The sequence below is a fragment of the Xyrauchen texanus genome, chromosome 29 (genome assembly GCF_025860055.1).
Source record: "Xyrauchen texanus isolate HMW12.3.18 chromosome 29, RBS_HiC_50CHRs, whole genome shotgun sequence".
In the NCBI taxonomy this organism is placed as follows: Eukaryota; Metazoa; Chordata; class Actinopteri; order Cypriniformes; family Catostomidae; genus Xyrauchen; species Xyrauchen texanus.
In genome coordinates, this window is record NC_068304.1 from 4,724,202 (window position 1) to 4,742,940 (window position 18,739).

General features: G+C 42.0%; 6 non-coding genes across 6 annotated transcripts; all 6 read left to right on the plus strand.

The window, feature by feature from the left end:
• The first annotated feature begins 8,966 nt into the window (after positions 1 to 8,966).
• trnae-uuc (transfer RNA glutamic acid (anticodon UUC)) lies at positions 8,967 to 9,038 on the plus strand. The gene has a single exon. It is a non-coding gene; the product is annotated as a tRNA-Glu (tRNA).
• Positions 9,039 to 10,409: 1,371 nt separating this feature from the next.
• Positions 10,410 to 10,481, plus strand: trnae-uuc (transfer RNA glutamic acid (anticodon UUC)). Its single transcript has one exon. It is a non-coding gene; the product is annotated as a tRNA-Glu (tRNA).
• Positions 10,482 to 12,313: 1,832 nt separating this feature from the next.
• Positions 12,314 to 12,385, plus strand: trnae-cuc (transfer RNA glutamic acid (anticodon CUC)). Its single transcript has one exon. It is a non-coding gene; the product is annotated as a tRNA-Glu (tRNA).
• Positions 12,386 to 13,783: 1,398 nt separating this feature from the next.
• On the plus strand, positions 13,784 to 13,855 carry trnae-cuc (transfer RNA glutamic acid (anticodon CUC)). The gene has a single exon. It is a non-coding gene; the product is annotated as a tRNA-Glu (tRNA).
• Positions 13,856 to 15,621: 1,766 nt separating this feature from the next.
• On the plus strand, positions 15,622 to 15,693 carry trnae-cuc (transfer RNA glutamic acid (anticodon CUC)). The gene has a single exon. It is a non-coding gene; the product is annotated as a tRNA-Glu (tRNA).
• Positions 15,694 to 18,667: 2,974 nt separating this feature from the next.
• On the plus strand, positions 18,668 to 18,739 carry trnae-uuc (transfer RNA glutamic acid (anticodon UUC)). The gene has a single exon. It is a non-coding gene; the product is annotated as a tRNA-Glu (tRNA).

An 18,739-nucleotide genomic window follows, 5' to 3' on the forward strand; every position in this document is an offset into this window, starting at 1 on the left:
GAGCCAAACCTAGAATCTTATGATCCATAGTCAGAAGCGTTAACAATTGCATCACAGTTCCACTGCCCATTTGGCCCAGATGACATCATATTGCTGATTCAAGAGTGGCATTGAGCTCATTGATGTAGTGTGCTTGAAAAGTGCTAGTTACCTAGTTATCCTTAAAAACAAACATACACACACACAAACCAAAGCTTGGAAACAACCATAAACACTTCCATTTTCAGAGCTCAGTGGCTCAAGCAAAGGTTCCAGTATGATTGTAGTGGAAAAACTTGTCAGAAGTGCGATTCGAACGGACGCCTTAGACCGCTTGGCAGTCTTGAAATTTGACAAAATAAAACTGACCTTGTACGCACAGTTAGATAGAACATCAGTCTTTTAATCTGTAGGTTGTGAGTTTGACCCTTAAATGGGGCTGGGCACAGCATGTTTTTAGGACAAATGAAAAACAAACTTGCGCTTCAACATATTTTACATCAGTCAGGGAGAACAAAAAAAGACAGTCTAACCGAGACAACCAGGAGCCAAACCTAGAATCTTATGATCCATAGTCAGAAGCGTTAACAATTGCAACACAGTTCCACTGCCCATTTGGCCCAGTTGACTTCATTTTGCTGATTCAAGAGTGGCATTGAGCTCATTGATGTAGTGTGCTTGAAAAGTGCTAGTTAGCTGTTATCCTTAAAAAAAAAAAAACCACACACACACACACACACACACACACACACACACACACACACACACACACACACACACACACACACACACACACACACACACACACACACACAAACCAAAGCTTGGAAACAACCATAAACACTTCCATTTTCAGAGCTCAGTGGCTCAAGCAAAGGTTCCAGTATGATTGTAGTGGAAAAACTTGTCAGAAGTGCGATTCGAACGGACGCCTTAGACCGCTTGGCAGTCTTGAAATTTGACAAAATAAAACTGACCTTGTACGCACAGTTAGATAGAACATCAGTCTTTTAATCTGTAGGTTGTGAGTTTGACCCTTAAATGGGGCTTGGCACAGCATGTTTTTAGGACAAATGAAAAACAAACTTGCGCTTCAACATATTTTACATCAGTCAGGGAGAACAAAAAAAGACAGTCTATCCGAGACAACCAGGAGCCAAACCTAGAATCTTATGATCCATAGTCAGAAGCGTTAACAATTGCGTCACAGTTCCACTGCCCATTTGTCCCAGTTGACTTCATTTTGCTGATTCAAGAGTGGCATTGAGCTCATTGATGTAGTGTGCTTGAAAAGTGCTAGTTAGCTAGTTATCCTTAAAACACACACACACACACACACAAACCAAAGCTTGGAAACAACCATAAACACTTCCATTTTCAGAGCTCAGTGGCTCAAGCAAAGGTTCCAGTATGATTGTAGTGGAAAAACTTGTCAGAAGTGCGATTCGAACGGATGCCTTAGACCGCTTGGCAGTCTTGAAATTTGACAAAATAAAACTGACCTTGTACGCACAGTTAGATAGAACATCAGTCTTTTAATCTGTAGGTTGTGAGTTTGACCCTTAAATGGGGCTGGGCACAGCATGTTTTTAGGACAAATGAAAAACAAACTTGCGCTTCAACATATTTTACATCAGTCAGGGAGAACAAAAAAAGACAGTCTAACCAAGACAACCAGGAGCCAAACCTAGAATCTTATGATACACATTCAGAAGCGTTAACAATTGCGTCAAAGTTCCGCTGCCCATTTGGCCCAGTTGACTTAATTTTGCTGATTCAAGAATGGCATTGAGCTCATTGATGTAGTGTGCTTGAAAAGTGCTAGTTACCTAGTTTTCCTTAAAAAAAACATACACACACAAACTTGGAAACAACCATAAACACTTCCATTTTCAGAGTTCAGTGGCTCAAGCAAAGGTTCCAGTATGATTGTAGTGGAAAAACCAGCTGAGCTATCGAAGGCACAGTAATTCATTTGCATGATCCTAATACACAGAGCTGATGGATCCAAGGGAAAGAAGGTTTGTAACGCCGTGAGAGTCAGGGAGAACAAAAAAAGACAATCTAACCGAGACAACCAGGAGCCAAACCTAGAATCTTATGATCCATAGTCAGAAGCGTTAACAACTGTGTCACAGCTCTGCTGCCCAGTTGACTTCATTTTGCTGATTCAAGAGTGGCATTGATGTAGTGTGCTTGAAAAGTGCTAGTTACCTAGTTTTCCTTAAAAAAAACATACACACACACAAACTTGGAAACAACCATAAACGCTTCCATTTTCAGAGCTCAGTGGCTCAAGCAAAGGTTCCAGTATGATTGTAGTGGAAAAACTTGTCAGAAGTGCGATTCGATCGGACGCCTTAGACCGCTTGGCAGTCTTGAAATTTGACAAAATAAAACTGACCTTGTACACACAGTTATATAGAACATCAGTCTTTTAATCTGTAGGTTGTGAGTTTGACCCTTAAATGGGGCTGGGCACAGCATGTTTTTAGGACAAATGAAAGACCTTCTTTTCTGAAGGCAGAAAACACAATCTTAGCGCTTCAACATATTTTACATGGCATCCACGGATGCTCTCATGGGCAGGTCAACACAAGCCCTTCCCTGGTGGTCTAGTGGCTAGGATTCGGCGCTTCACCGCCATGGCTCGGGTTCGATTCCCGGTCAGGGAATGTGTTTTTGTCGATCCAAAGCAGGCATCTCTTACACAAGGTAAATAATAAGCGAGATAGAGGGCAGGGCAAGTAGTGCCTAAAACAAAACACACTCCTTCAAGCCGGAATTGAACCAGCGACCTCAGGATGGCAAATGTATCATCTACAGTCCTCCGCTCTACCAGCTGAGATATCGAAGGCACTGTACTTCATTTCCATGATCCTAATACACAGAGCTGATGGATCCAAGGGAAAGAAGGTTTGTAACGTCGTGAGAGTCAGGGAGAACAAAAAAAGACAATCTAACCGAGACAACCAGGAGCCAAACCTAGAATCTTATGATCCATAGTCAGAAGCGTTAACAATTGCGTCACAGTTCCGCAGCCCATTTGGCCCAGTTGACTTAATTTTGCTGATTCAAGAGTGGCATTGAGCTCATTGATGTAGTGTGCTTGAAAAGTGCTAGTTACCTAGTTTTCCTTAAAAAAAACATACACACACACAAACTTGGAAACAACCATAAACACTTCCATTTTCAGAGCTCAGTGGCTCAAGCAAAGGTTCCAGTATGATTGTAGTGGAAAAACTTGTCAGAAGTGCGATTCGATCGGACGCCTTAGACCGCTTGGCAGTCTTAAAATTTGACAAAATAAAACTTACCTTGTACGCACAGTTAGATAGAACATCAGTCGTTTAATCTGTAGGTTGTGAGTTTGACCTTTAAATGGGGCTGGGCACAGCATGTTTTTAGGACAAATGAAAGACCTTCTTTTCTGAAGGCAGAAAACACAATCTTGCGCTTCAACATATTTTACGTGGCATCCACGGATGCTCTCATGGGCAGATCAACAGAAGCCCTTCCCTGGTGGTCTAGTGGCTAGGATTCGGCGCTTTTGCTGCTGCGGCCCTGGTTCGATTCCCGGTCAGGGAATGTGTTTTTGTCGATCCAAAGCAGGCATCTCTTGCACAAGTTAAAGAATAAGCGAGATAGAGGGCAAGGCAAGTAGTGCCTAAAAGAAAACACACTCCTTCGAGCAGGAATTGAACCAGCGACCTAAGGATAGCCAATGTATCATCTACAGTCCTTCAGCTCTACCAGCTGAGCTATCGAAGACACAGTAATTCATTTGCATGATCCTAATACACAGAGCTGATGGATCCCAGGGAAAGAAGGTTTGTAACGCCGTGAGAGTCAGGGAGAACAAAAAAAGACAATCTAACCGAGACAACCAGGGGGCTGTTCCATAAACCAAGATTAGAGTATAAGCCAGGCTTATTTCGGTTAGTCAGGCTTACTTTTGGTTGATTCGGTTTCATAAATCAAACTTAAAAAAGTTCAAACTCAGTTACCCCGGCAACTTATGCTGGCAAATTAACCTGGTCCGGGGCAGGCTAACTGTCAGGCTAAGTCTGAGTTCAGGCTTAACGAGCATACCATTTATACTCACCTGCTGGTATTTCGATGTCATTTTATTTTACTTAACCACTATTAATAATTTTTTTTTTTAAATAAATAAGGAAATGTACTTTACTAATAAATGTAAGAAATTATAAGGTATAAATACACTAAGAAATGTTCAAAACTTGTGTGTTTAATTGGTGAGTTTGGTTAATGAGTTTGGTAATTAATTAAAAGTATATAAATAGGGAGCTGAACTCGTTTCCAAACTTAACCATGGCGTGTCCTTTCATAGATGAGGTGGTGGATGAGGGAGCTATAGTCTTGCGGAGGGCATTTCAAAGAGAGAGAACTTTCAGAGACAGGTCAGACCCATTGGCTTTTAATGACAGCTACCTGTATGAGCGATATAGGTTCTCAAGCGATGGGATTGCATATATTTGTAGATTACTAAGCCCACACATTGCAAATAATACACGCCGCAACAGAGCGCTCACAGTCCCACAGACGGTGTGCATTGCACTTCGCTTTTTTGCCAGTGGAACATTTTTGTAAACAGTTGGAGATGCAGAGAATATCAGCAAAGCATCAGTTTGCCGCTCTGTACGAACTGTGTACCTTTCTTTAAAAAGACTACTCAATGTGTTCATCACATTCTCTGGCCACAAAGCTATTCGTACCATTAAACATGCCTTTTATGGAATAGCTGGTAAGTTCAAATAACTATAAAACATGGAAATATTTCTTGACTGTTGATTTTACATGGGACATATTTAAAACAAACAAATAATTTTCCTAGGTTTCCCAAATGTTATCGGTGCATTGGACTGCACCCATGTGCGTATTAAGTGTCCATCTGGTCCACATGAAGCGGACTTTGTGAATAGGAAATCAGTACACAGCATCAATGTACAGGTATGGTCCCACTAAGATGATATTGAAGGCTATGCTCTAGCACTGAGTGTTCTGTACTAAGCTGGGCACCAGTGTTTAGTTCATTGCAATTAAAATGTAGTGACCTACAGGTTTAATTTATTTTAGATGATTAGTGATGCAGATTGCATCATCACAAATGTAGAGGCCAAATGGCCAGGCTCTGTGCATGACTCCAGAATCTTTAGAGCCTCATCTCTCTACCAGCAACTAGCAAGAGGTATGCTAGTAATCACTTAAATCGCAAAAAGTCTTAAAAAAAGAAGAAAAAAAAACTATATTATATATCTATATATATTCATTCTGTCTATGCAGGAGAATTCTCAGGAGTTTTGCTGGGAGACAAGGGATACCCATGCCTGCCTTACCTCTTGACTCCCCATCAGGAGCCCCAGACAGAGGCACAGCACCGCTACAACATTGCCCATGCACGCACAAGAGGTCGTATAGAGATGGCATTTGGGCTGATAAAGTCAAGGTTTCAGTGCCTGAAGCACCTCAGAGTGACTCCACCTAGGCCATGTGACATTGTATTTGCTTGTGTAGTGCTCCATATCATTGCTTGTCTGAGGAGAGAGAGGCAACCAAGGATTGTTGAAGAGGAAGACTGGGGCAATGAAGCAGTATTGGAAGAAAACGAAACAGGCAGACTTATACGAGACACATATGCAAATAATTATTTTGCTTAATATGGTCTAAACCATGTGTAGCCTTTAAAATTTTCCACTGGCCCCTCAACTTTCTCCTTAGTTGAACAAACACACAGAAGTCAAAGTATTTAATGTGATTTGTCTTTATTCAGAGTGAATCTGCCTGTTAGGGGTGAAAACACACAAATAAATGTTGTGGAAAGTGATCAAAAGGTAATGTTTTTTTTTCTTTTCCTTTTTAAAAATGGTAGTTCTACTTGCATTTTTCTGTAGCTGTTGAATTTCCAGCTCCAACTTCCTCATCTTCAGTTTTTTATACTGGATGTCGATATCAATCGCTTCCATTTGTTTAAGGAGGTAGCGTTTATACGCTCCTTTTATGTTTTCTGGGTTCTGTAGCAACATAGATTTAAGTTATTTCATTGAATACTCTTGTCACATTGTTTTCATTTCTTAATACTCACTTTGTCACATGTGGTCCCAGACTGAGAGGGCTCTAGAACAGTGTCAGCATCCTGAAAACACATTATGATCATTTTATCACACAAGTACACTTTTTAATATTCAATACAGCATAGCATGGAACCTGTGAGTACCTCAGGCCTGCTTGAACATACAGACACAGTCTCCTCATCCTCCTCAACTGATGGGCCTTCTCCCTGTGACCACTGATTAAACTCAGTTAAACTCATTAGCTTACATGACTGATTTAAAAGGTCTCATACTCACAGGCAACATGATGTCTGGTGGATCCACAATGCATACAGAATACCAAAATGCACCATTACAGTAGCACAAGTACCTCTACGTGACATTACTGCTATGATGTACTTAGGCTTACAATGCCTAAGGAAGGAGGAAATCAGTTAGTCAGGAAGGAATAATGATAATAAAACACACACACACCTTTTTTATACTCACTCCTTATACTACGTGATATCATTTTAGATGATGTCCCCCCCTCTATTCCCTCAAGGACGGGCCTCCCTTTATTAATTTCCAAAGCCAGCTCCTCTGCAGGAGTGAAGCTGGCTGGTGGTGGCCCTCCCCCAGTGCCAGCAACCTCAGTCTTCTTTTTGGTCACTGCAATTAAAAAAAATAATAAAAAAAACCCTGAATAGTTGTAACTTAAAGCTGGCATTGATTAAATATGTACATACCATTAGATTTACTTACCATTCTGAACTATATTTTTATATTTTATTTTCACCTGTTGCCAGGTTCTTTTTCCTTCACTTAAGTTGCTGCTGCGTGAAAGCAATTAACGTTACTGTTATTCACACACAAACTTTGCAATGTATTGTGACACACATTCAATGTTGATAAAGTATTTTAAATAGTTTACACCTACTTACGCATTGAGACGATCAGCAATTTCCTGCCAACCTTTCTCTCTTGCTTTATTTATTGCCGCTGTATTGCCTTTTTTGGTGATTGCATCTTTAAATTCTTCATATGTTTCCAATAGCTGCTCTATCTTTTCCTTTTGTTGCCATGGTAGCCCACAGTAAATCGATTGACCCATGCTCGACTTTTCAGGACTTTTAAACAATGGCGTGCACGCGCAATTATCTAGACTATTTAAACCTGAATCAAATTAGTAAGATCACATGATCCTCAACTTTCTGTTATGGAACCAATTTAAGCGCGGATGTTTAGCTCGGCTCATTTAAGTCAGGTTTTGGACTTTAATCCCCGCTTTTCTAAGCGGCTTTTATGGAACAGCCCCCAGGAGCCAAACCTAGAATCTTATGATCCATAGTCAGAAGCGTTAACAATTGCGTCACAGTTCCGCTGCCCATTTGGCCCAGTTGACTTCATTTTGCTGATTCAAGAGTGGCATTGAGCTCATTGATGTAGTGTGCTTGAAAAGTGCTAGTTAGCTAGTTATCCTTAAAAAAAAAAACCCCACACACACACACACACACATACACACACAAACCAAAGCTTGGAAACAACCATAAACACTTCCATTTTCAGAGCTTAGTGGCTCAAGCAAAGGTTCCAGTATGATTGTAGTGGAAAAACTTGTCAGAAGTGCGATTCGAACGGACGCCTTAGACCGCTTGGCAGTCTTGAAATTTGAGAAAAAAAAACTGACCTTGTACGCACAGTTAGATAGAACATCAGTCATTTAATCTGTAGGTTGTGAGTTTGACCCTTAAATGGGGCTGGGCACAGCATGTTTTTAGGACAAATGAAAAACAAACTTGCGCTTCAACATATTTTACATCAGTCAGGGAGAACAAAAAGAGACAGTCTAACCGAGACAACCAGGAGCCAAACCTAGAATCTTATGATCCATAGTCAGAAGCGTTAACAATTGCGTCACAGTTCCACTGCCCATTTGGCCCAGTTGACTTCATTTTGCTGATTCAAGAGTGGCATTGAGCTCATTGATGTAGTGTGCTTGAAAAGTGCTAGTTACCTAGTTATCCTTAAAAACAAACATACACACACACAAACCAAAGCTTGGAAACAACCATAAACTCTTTCATTTTCAGAGCTCAGTGGCTCAAGCAAATGTTCCAGTATGATTGTAGTGGAAAAACTTGTCAGAAGTGTGATTCGAACGGACGCCTTAGACCGCTTGGCACTCTTGAAATTTGACAAAATAAAACTGACCTTGTACGCACAGTTAGATAGAACATCAGTCTTTTAATCTGTAGGTTGTGAGTTTGACCCTTAAATGGGGCTGGGCACAGCATGTTTTTAGGACAAATGAAAAACAAACTTGCGCTTCAACATATTTTACATCAGTCACGGAGAACAAAAAAAGACAGTCTATTCGAGACAACCAGGAGCCAAACCTAGAATCTTATGATCCATAGTCAGAAGCGTTAACAATTGCGTCACAGTTCCACTGCCCATTTGGCCCAGTTGACTTCATTTTGCTGATTCAAGAGTGGCACTGAGCTCATTGATGTAGTGTGCTTGAAACGTGCTAGTTACCTAGTTATCCTTGAAAACAAACATACACACACACAAACCAAAGCTTGGAAACAACCATAAACACTTCCATTTTCAGAGCTCAGTGGCTCAAGCAAAGGTTCCAGTATGATTGTAGTGGAAAAACTTGTCAGAAGTGCGATTCGAACGGACGCTTTAGACCGCTTGGCAGTCTTGAAATTTGACAAAATAAAACTGACCTTGTACGCACAGTTAGATAGAACATCAGTCTTTTAATCTGTAGGTTGTGAGTTTGACCCTTAAATGGGGCTGGGCACAGCATGTTTTTAGGACAAATGAAAGACCTTCTTTTCTGAAGGCAGAAAACACAATCTTGCGCTTCAACATATTTTACATGGCATCCACGGATGCTCTCATGGGCAGGTCACCACAAGCCCTTCCCTGGTGGTCTAGTGGCTAGGATTCGGCGCTTTCACCGCCGCGGCCCGGGTTCGATTCCCGGTCAGGGAATGTGTTTTAGTCGATCCAAAGCAGGCATCCCTTACACAAGGTAAAGAATAAGCGAGATAGAGGGCAAGGCAAGCAGTGCCTAAAACAAAACACACTTCTTCGAGCCGCAATTGAACCAGCGACCACAGGATGGCAAATGTATCATCTACAGTCCTCCGCTCTACCAGCTGAGCTATCGAAGGCACAGTACTTAGATTGCATGATCCTAATACACAGAGCTGATGGATCCAAGGGAAAGTAGGTTTGTAACGTGTGAGAGTCAGGGAGAACAAAAAAAGACAGTCTAACCGAGACAACCAGGAGCCAAACCTAGAATCTTATGATCCATAGTCAGAAGCGTTAACAATTACATCACAGTTCCACTGCCCATTTGGCCCAGATGACATCATTTTGCTGATTCAAGAGTGGCATTGAGCTCATTGATATAGTGTGCTTGAAAAGTGCTAGTTACCTAGTTATCCTTGAAAACAAACATACACACACACAAACCAAAGCTTGGAAACAACCATAAACACTTCCATTTTCAGAGCTCAGTGGCTCAAGCAAAGGTTCCAGTATGATTGTAGTGGAAAAACTTGTCAGAAGTGCGATTCGAACGGACGCCTTAGACCGCTTGGCAGTCTTGAAATTTGACAAAATAAAACTGACCTTGTACGCACAGTTAGATAGAACATCAGTCTTTTAATCTGTAGGTTGTGAGTTTGACCCTTAAATGGGGCTGGGCACAGCATGTTTTTAGGACAAATGAAAAACAAACTTGCGCTTCAACATATTTTACATCAGTCACGGAGAACAAAAAAAGACAGTCTATTCGAGACAACCAGGAGCCAAACCTAGAATCTTATGATCCATAGTCAGAAGCGTTAACAATTGCGTCACAGTTCCACTGCCCATTTGGCCCAGTTGACTTCATTTTGCTGATTCAAGAGTGGCACTGAGCTCATTGATGTAGTGTGCTTGAAACGTGCTAGTTACCTAGTTATCCTTGAAAACAAACATACACACACACAAACCAAAGCTTGGAAACAACCATAAACACTTCCATTTTCAGAGCTCAGTGGCTCAAGCAAAGGTTCCAGTATGATTGTAGTGGAAAAACTTGTCAGAAGTGCGATTCGAACGGACGCCTTAGACCGCTTGGCAGTCTTGAAATTTGACAAAATAAAACTGACCTTGTACGCACAGTTAGATAGAACATCAGTCTTTTAATCTGTATGTTGTGAGTTTGACCCTTAAATGGGGCTGGGCACAGCATGTTTTTAGGACAAATGAAAGACCTTCTTTTCTGAAGGCAGAAAACACAATCTTGCGCTTCAACATATTTTACATGGCATCCACGGATGCTCTCATGGGCAGGTCAACACAAGCCCTTCCCTGGTGGTCTAGTGGCTAGGATTCGGCGCTTTCACCGCCACAGCCCGGGTTCGATTCCCGGTCAGGGAATGTGTTTTTGTCGATCCAAAGCAGGCATCCCTTACACAAGGTAAAGAATAAGCGAGATAGAGGGCAAGGCAAGTACTGCCTAAAAGAAAACACGCTCCTTCGAGCAGAAATTGAACCAGCGACCTAAGGATGGCCAAAGTATCATCTACAGTCCTTCGCTCTACCAGCTGAGCTATCGAAGGCACAGTACTTCCTTTGCATGATCCTAATACACAGAGCTGATGGATCCAAGGGAAAGAAGGTTTGTAACGCCGTGAGAGTCAGGGAGAACAAAAAAAGACAATCTAACCGAGACAACCAGGAGCCAAACCTAGAATCTTATGATCCATAGTCAGAAGCGTTAACAATTGTGTCACAGTTCCGCTGCCCATTTGGCCCAGTTGACTTCATTTTGCTGATTCAAGAGTGGCATTGAGCTCAATGATGTAGTGTGCTTGAAAAGTGCTAGTTACCTAGTTTTCCTTAAAAAAAAACATGAACACACACACACACAAACTTGGAAACAACCATAAACAGTTCCATTTTCAGAGCTCAGTGGCTCAAGCAAAGGTTCCAGTATGATTGTAGTGGAAAAACTTGTCAGAAGTGCGATTCGATAGGACGCCTTAGACCGCTTGGCAGTCTTGAAATTTGGATCCAAGGGAAAGAAGGTTTGTAACGCCGTGAGAGTCAGGGAGAACAAAAAAAGACAATCTAACCGAGACAACCAGGAGCCAAACCTAGAATCTTATGATCCATAGTCAGAAGCGTTAACAATTGCGTCACAGTTCCGCTGCCCATTTGGCCCAGTTGACTTCATTTTGCTGATTTAAGAGTGGCATTGAGCTCATTGATGTAGTGTGCTTGAAAAGTGCTAGATACCTTGATTTCCTTAAAAAAAACATACACACACAAACCAAAGCTTGGAAACAACCATAAACACTTCCATTTTCAGTGCTCAGTGGCTCAAGCAAAGGTTCCAGTATGATTGTAGTGGAAAACTTGTCAGAAATGCGATTCGATCAGACGCCTTAGACCGCTTGGCAGTCTTGAAATTTGACAAAATAAAACTGACCTTGTACACACAGTTAGATAGAACATCAGTCTTTTAATCTGTAGGTTGTGAGTTTGACCCTTAAATGGGGCTTGGCACAGCATGTTTTTAGGACAAATGAAAAACAAACTTGCGCTTCAACATATTTTACATCAGTCAGGGAGAACAAAAAAAGACAGTCTAACCGAGACAACCAGGAGCCAAACCTAGAATCTTATGATCCATAGTCAGAAGCGTTAACAATTGCGTCACAGTTCTGCTGCCCGTTTGGCCCAGTTGACTTCATTTTGCTGATTCAAGAGTGGCATTGAGCTCATTGATGTAGTGTGCTTGAAAAGTGCTAGTTAGCTAGTTATCCTTAAACACACACACACACACACACACACACACACACACACACACACACACACACACACACACACACACACACACACACAAACCAAAGCTTGGAAACAACCATAAACACTTCCATTTTCAGAGCTCAGTGGCTCAAGCAAAGGTTCCAGTATGATTGTAGTGGAAAAACTTGTCAGAAGTGCGATTCGATCGGACGCCTTAGACCGCTTAGCAGTCTTGAAATTTGACAAAATAAAACTGACCTTGTACACACAGTTATATAGAACATCAGTCTTTTAATCTGTAGGTTGTGAGTTTGACCCTTAAATGGGGCTGGGCACAGCATGTTTTTAGGACAAATGAAAGACCTTCTCTTTCTGAAGGCAGAAAACACAATCTTGCGCTTCAACATATTTTACATGGCATCCACGGATACTCTCATGGGCAGGTCAACACAAGCCCTTCCCTGGTGGTCTAGTGGCTAGGATTTGGCACTCTCACCGCCGCGGCCCGGGTTCGATTCCCGGTCAGGGAATGTGTTTTTGTCGATCCAAAGCAGGCATCTCTTACCCAAGGTAAAGAATAAGCGAGATAGAGGGCAAGGCAAGTAGTGCCTAAAACAAAACACACTCCTTCAAGCCGCAACTGAACCAGCAACCTCAGGATGGCAAATGTATCATCTACAGTCCTCCACTCTACCAGCTGAGCTATCGAAGGCACAGTACTTAGATTGCATGATCCTAATACACAGAGCTGATGGATCCAAGGGAAAGTAGGTTTGTAACGTGTGAGAGTCAGGGAGAACAAAAAAGACAGTCTAACCGAGACAACCAGGAGCCAAAACTAGAATCTTATGATCCATAGTCAGAAGCGTTAACAATTACATCACAGTTCCACTGCCCATTTGGCCCAGATGACATCATTTTGCTGATTCAAGAGTGGCATTGAGCTCATTGATGTAGTGTGCTTGAAAAGTGCTAGTTACCTAGTTATCCTTGAAAACAAACATACACACACACAAACCAAAGCTTGGAAACAACCATAAACACTTCCATTTTCAGAGCTCAGTGGTTCAAGCAAAGGTTCCAGTATGATTGTAGTGGAAAAACTTGTCAGAAGTGCGATTCGAACGGACGCCTTAGACTGCTTGGCAGTCTTGAAATTTGACAAAATAAAACTGAACTTGTACGCACAGTTAGATAGAACATCAGTCTTTTAATCTGTAGGTTGTGAGTTTGACCCTTAAATGGGGATTGGCACAGCATGTTTTTAGGACAAATGAAAAACAAACTTGCGCTTCAACATAATTTACATCAGTCAGGGAGAACAAAAAAAGACAGTCTAACCGAGACAACCAGGAGCCAAACCTAGAATCTTATGATCCATAGTCAGAAGCGTTAACAATTGCGTCACAGTTCTGCTGCCCGTTTGGCCCAGTTGACTTCATTTTGCTGATTCAAGAGTGGCATTGAGCTCATTGATGTAGTGTGCTTGAAAAGTGCTAGTTAGCTAGTTATCCTTAAACACACACACACACACACACACACACACACACACACACACACACACACAAACCAAAGCTTGGAAACAACCATAAACACTTCCATTTTCAGAGCTCAGTGGCTCAAGCAAAGGTTCCAGTATGATTGTAGTGGAAAAACTTGTCAGAAGTGCGATTCGATCGGACGCCTTAGACCGCTTGGCAGTCTTGAAATTTGACAAAATAAAACTGACCTTGTACACACAGTTATATAGAACATCAGTCTTTTAATCTGTAGGTTGTGAGTTTGACCCTTAAATGGGGCTGGGCACAGCATGTTTTTAGGACAAATGAAAGACCTTCTTTTCTGAAGGCAGAAAACACAATCTTGCGCTTCAACATATTTTACATGGCATCCACGGATACTCTCATGGGCAGGTCAACACAAGCCCTTCCCTGGTGGTCTAGTGGCTAGGATTTGGCGCTCTCACCGCCACGGCTCGGGTTCGAATCCCGGTCAGGGAATGTGTTTTTGTCGATCCAAAGCAGGCATCTCTTACACAAGGTAAAGAATAAGCGAGATAGAGGGCAAGGCAAGTAGTGCCTAAAACAAAACACACTCCTTCAAGCCGCAACTGAACCAGCAACCTCAGGATGGCAAATGTATCATCTACAGTCCTCCACTCTACCAGCTGAGCTATCGAAGGCACAGTACTTAGATTGCATGATCCTAATACACAGAGCTGATGGATCCAAGGGAAAGTAGGTTTGTAACGTGTGAGAGTCAGGGAGAACAAAAAAAGACAGTCTAACCGAGACAACCAGGAGCCAAAACTAGAATCTTATGATCCATAGTCAGAAGCGTTAACAATTACATCACAGTTCCACTGCCCATTTGGCCCAGATGACATCATTTTGCTGATTCAAGAGTGGCATTGAGCTCATTGATGTAGTGTGCTTGAAAAGTGCTAGTTACCTAGTTATCCTTGAAAACAAACATACACACACACAAACCAAAGCTTGGAAACAACCATAAACACTTCCATTTTCAGAGCTCAGTGGTTCAAGCAAAGGTTCCAGTATGATTGTAGTGGAAAAACTTGTCAGAAGTGCGATTCGAACGGACGCCTTAGACTGCTTGGCAGTCTTGAAATTTGACAAAATAAAACTGAACTTGTACGCACAGTTAGATAGAACATCAGTCTTTTAATCTGTAGGTTGTGAGTTTGACCCTTAAATGGGGCTTGGCACAGCATGTTTTTAGGACAAAGGAAAGACCTTCTCTTTCTGAAGGCAGAAAACACAATCTTGCGCTTCAACATATTTTACATGGCATCCACGGATACTCTCATGGGCAGGTCAACACAAGCCCTTCCCTGGTGGTCTAGTGGCTAGGATTTGGCGCTCTCACCGCCGCGGCCTGGGTTCAGTTCCCGGTCAGGGAATGTGTTTTTGTCGATCCAAAGCAGGCATCTCTTACACAAGGTAAAGAATAAGCGAGATAGAGGGCAAGGCAAGTAGTGCCTAAAACAAAACACACTCCTTCAAGCCGCAACTGAACCAGAAACCTCAGGATGGCAAATGTATCATCTACAGTCCTCCACTCTACCAGCTGAGCTATCGAAGGCACTGTACTTAGATTGCATGATCCTAATACACAGAGCTGATGGATCCAAGGGAAAGTAGGTTTGTAACGTGTGAGAGTCAGGGAGAACAAAAAAAGACAGTGTAACCGAGACAACCAGGAGCCAAACCTAGAATCTTATGATCCATAGTCAGAAGCGTTAACAATTGCGTCACAGTTCCGCTGCCCATTTGGCCCAGTTGACTTCATTTTGCTGATTCAAGAGTGGCATTGAGCTCATTGATGTAGTGTGCTTGAAAAGTGCTAGTTACCTAGTTTTCCTTAAAAAAACATACACACACACACACACACAAACTTGGAAACAACCATAAACACTTCCATTTTCAGAGCTCAGTGGCTCAAGCAAAGGTTCCAGTATGATTGTAGTGGAAAACTTGTCAGAAATGCGATTGATCGGACGCCTTAGACCGCTTGGCAGTCTTGAAATTTGACAAAATAAAACTGACCTTGTACACATAGTTATATAGAACATCAGTCTTTTAATCTGTAGGTTGTGAGTTTGACCCTTAAATGGGGCTGGGCACAGCATGTTTTTAGGACAAAGGAAAGACCTTCTCTTTCTGAAGGCAGAAAACACAATCTTGCGCTTCAACATATTTTACATGGCATCCACGGATGCTCTCATGGGCAGGTCAACACAAGCCCTTCCCTGGTGGTCTAGTGGCTAGGATTTGGCACTCTCACCGCCGCGGCCCGGGTTCGATTCCCGGTCAGGGAATGTGTTTTTGTCGATCCAAAGCAGGCATCTCTTACCCAAGGTAAAGAATAAGCGAGATAGAGGGCAAGGCAAGTAGTGCCTAAAACAAAACACACTCCTTCAAGCCGCAACTGAACCAGCAACCTCAGGATGGCAAATGTATCATCTACAGTCCTCCACTCTACCAGCTGAGCTATCGAAGGCACAGTACTTAGATTGCATGATCCTAATACACAGAGCTGATGGATCCAAGGGAAAGTAGGTTTGTAACGTGTGAGAGTCAGGGAGAACAAAAAAGACAGTCTAACCGAGACAACCAGGAGCCAAAACTAGAATCTTATGATCCATAGTCAGAAGCGTTAACAATTACATCACAGTTCCACTGCCCATTTGGCCCAGATGACATCATTTTGCTGATTCAAGAGTGGCATTGAGCTCATTGATGTAGTGTGCTTGAAAAGTGCTAGTTACCTAGTTATCCTTGAAAACAAACATACACACACACAAACCAAAGCTTGGAAACAACCATAAACACTTCCATTTTCAGAGCTCAGTGGCTCAAGCAAAGGTTCCAGTATGATTGTAGTGGAAAAACTTGTCAGAAGTACGATTCGAACGGACGCCTTAGACCGCATTGCAGTCTTGAAATTTGACAAAATAAAACTGACCTTGTACGCACAGTTAGATAGAACATCAGTCTTTTAATCTGTAGGTTGTGAGTTTGACCCTTAAATGGGGCTGGGCACAGCATGTTTTTAGGACAAATGAAAAACAAACTTGCGCTTCAACATATTTTACATCAGTCAGGGAGAACAAAAAAAGACAGTCTAACCGAGACAACCAGGAGCCAAACCTAGAATCTTATGATCCATAGTCAGAAGCGTTAACAATTGCGTCACAGTACCACTGCCCATTTGGCCCAGTTGACTTCATTTTGCTGATTCAAGAGTGGCATTGAGCTCATTGATGTAGTGTGCTTGAAAAGTGCTTGTTACCTAGTTATCCTTAAAAACAAACATACACACACACACACAAACCAAAGCTTGGAAACAACCATAAACACTTCCATTTTCAGAGCTCAGTGGCTCAAGCAAAGGTTCCAGTATGATTGTAGAGGAAAAACTTGTCAGACGTGCAATTCGATCGGACGCCTTAGACCGCTTGGCAGTCTTGAAATTTGACAAAATAAAACTGACCTTGTACGCACAGTTAGATAGAACATCAGTCTTTTAATCTGTAGGTTGTGAGTTTGACCCTTAAATGGGGCTTGGCACAGCATGTTTTTAGGACAAATGAAAAACAAACTTGCGCTTCAACATATTTTACATCAGTCAGGGAGAACAAAAAAAGACAGTCTAACCGAGACAACCAGGAGCCAAACCTAGAATCTTATGATCCATAGTCAGAAGCGTTAACAATTGCGTCACAGTACCACTGCCCATTTGGCCCAGTTGACTTCATTTTGCTGATTCAAGAGTGGCATTGAGCTCATTGATGTAGTGTGCTTGAAAAGTGCTTGTTACCTAGTTATCCTTAAAAACAAACATACACACACACACACAAACCAAAGCTTGGAAACAACCATAAACACTTCCATTTTCAGAGCTCAGTGGCTCAAGCAAAGGTTCCAGTATGATTGTAGAGGAAAAACTTGTCAGACGTGCAATTCGATCGGACGCCTTAGACCGCTTGGCAGTCTTGAAATTTGACAAAATAAAACTGACCTTGTACGCACAGTTAGATAGAACATCAGTCTTTTAATCTGTAGGTTGTGAGTTTGACCCTTAAATGGGGCTTGGCACAGCATGTTTTTAGGACAAATGAAAAACAAACTTGCGCTTCAACATATTTTACATCAGTCAGGGAGAACAAAAAAAGACAGTCTAACCGAGACAACCAGGAGCCAAACCTAGAATCTTATGATCCATAGTCAGAAGCGTTAACAATTGCATCACAGTTCCGCTGCCCATTTGGCCCAGTTGACTTCATTTTGCTGATTCAAGAGTGGCATTGAGCTCATTGATGTAGTGTGCTTGAAAAGTGCTAGTTACCTAGTTTTCCTTAAAAAAAACATACACACACACAAACCAAAGCTTGGAAACAACCATAAACACTTCCATTTTCAGAGCTCAGTGGCTCAAGCAAAGTTTCCAGTATGATTGTAGTGGAAAAACTTGTCAGAAGTGCGATTCGAATGGACGCCTTAGACCGCTTGGCAGTATTGAAATTTGACAAAAAAAAACTGACCTTGTACGCACAGTTAGATAGAACATCAGTCTTTTAATCTGTAGGTTGTGAGTTTGACCCTTAAATGGGGCTGGGCACAGCATGTTTTTAGGACAAATGAAAAACAAACTTGCGCTTCAACATATTTTACATCAGTCAGGAGAACAAAAAAAGACAGTCTAACCGAGACAACCAGGAGCCAAACCTAGAATCTTATGATCCATAGTCAGAAGCGTTAACAATTGCGTCACAGTTCCACTGCCCATTTGTCCCAGTTGACTTCATTTTGCTGATTCAAGAGTGGCATTGAGCTCATTGATGTAGTGTGCTTGAAAAATGCTAGTTAGCTAGTTATCCTTAAAAAAAAACACACACACACACACACACACACACACACACACACACACAAACCAAAGCTTGGAAACAACCATAAACACTTCCATTTTCAGAGCTCAGTGGCTCAAGCAAAGGTTCCAGTATGATTGTAGTGGAAAAACTTGTCAGAAGTGCGATTCGAACGGACGCCTTAGACCGCTTGGCAGTATTGAAATTTGACAAAAAAAAACTGACCTTGTACGCACAGTTAGATAGAACATCAGTCTTTTAATCTGTAGGTTGTGAGTTTGACCCTTAAATGGGGCTGGGCACAGCATGTTTTTAGGACAAATGAAAGACCTTCTTTTCTGAAGGCAGAAAACACAATCTTGCCCATCAACATATTTTACATGGCATCCATGGATGCTCTCATGGGCAGGTCAACTTAAGCCCTTCCCTGGTGGTCTAGTGGCTAGGATTCGGCGCTTTCACCGCCGCAGCCTGGGTTCGATTCCCGGTCAGGGAA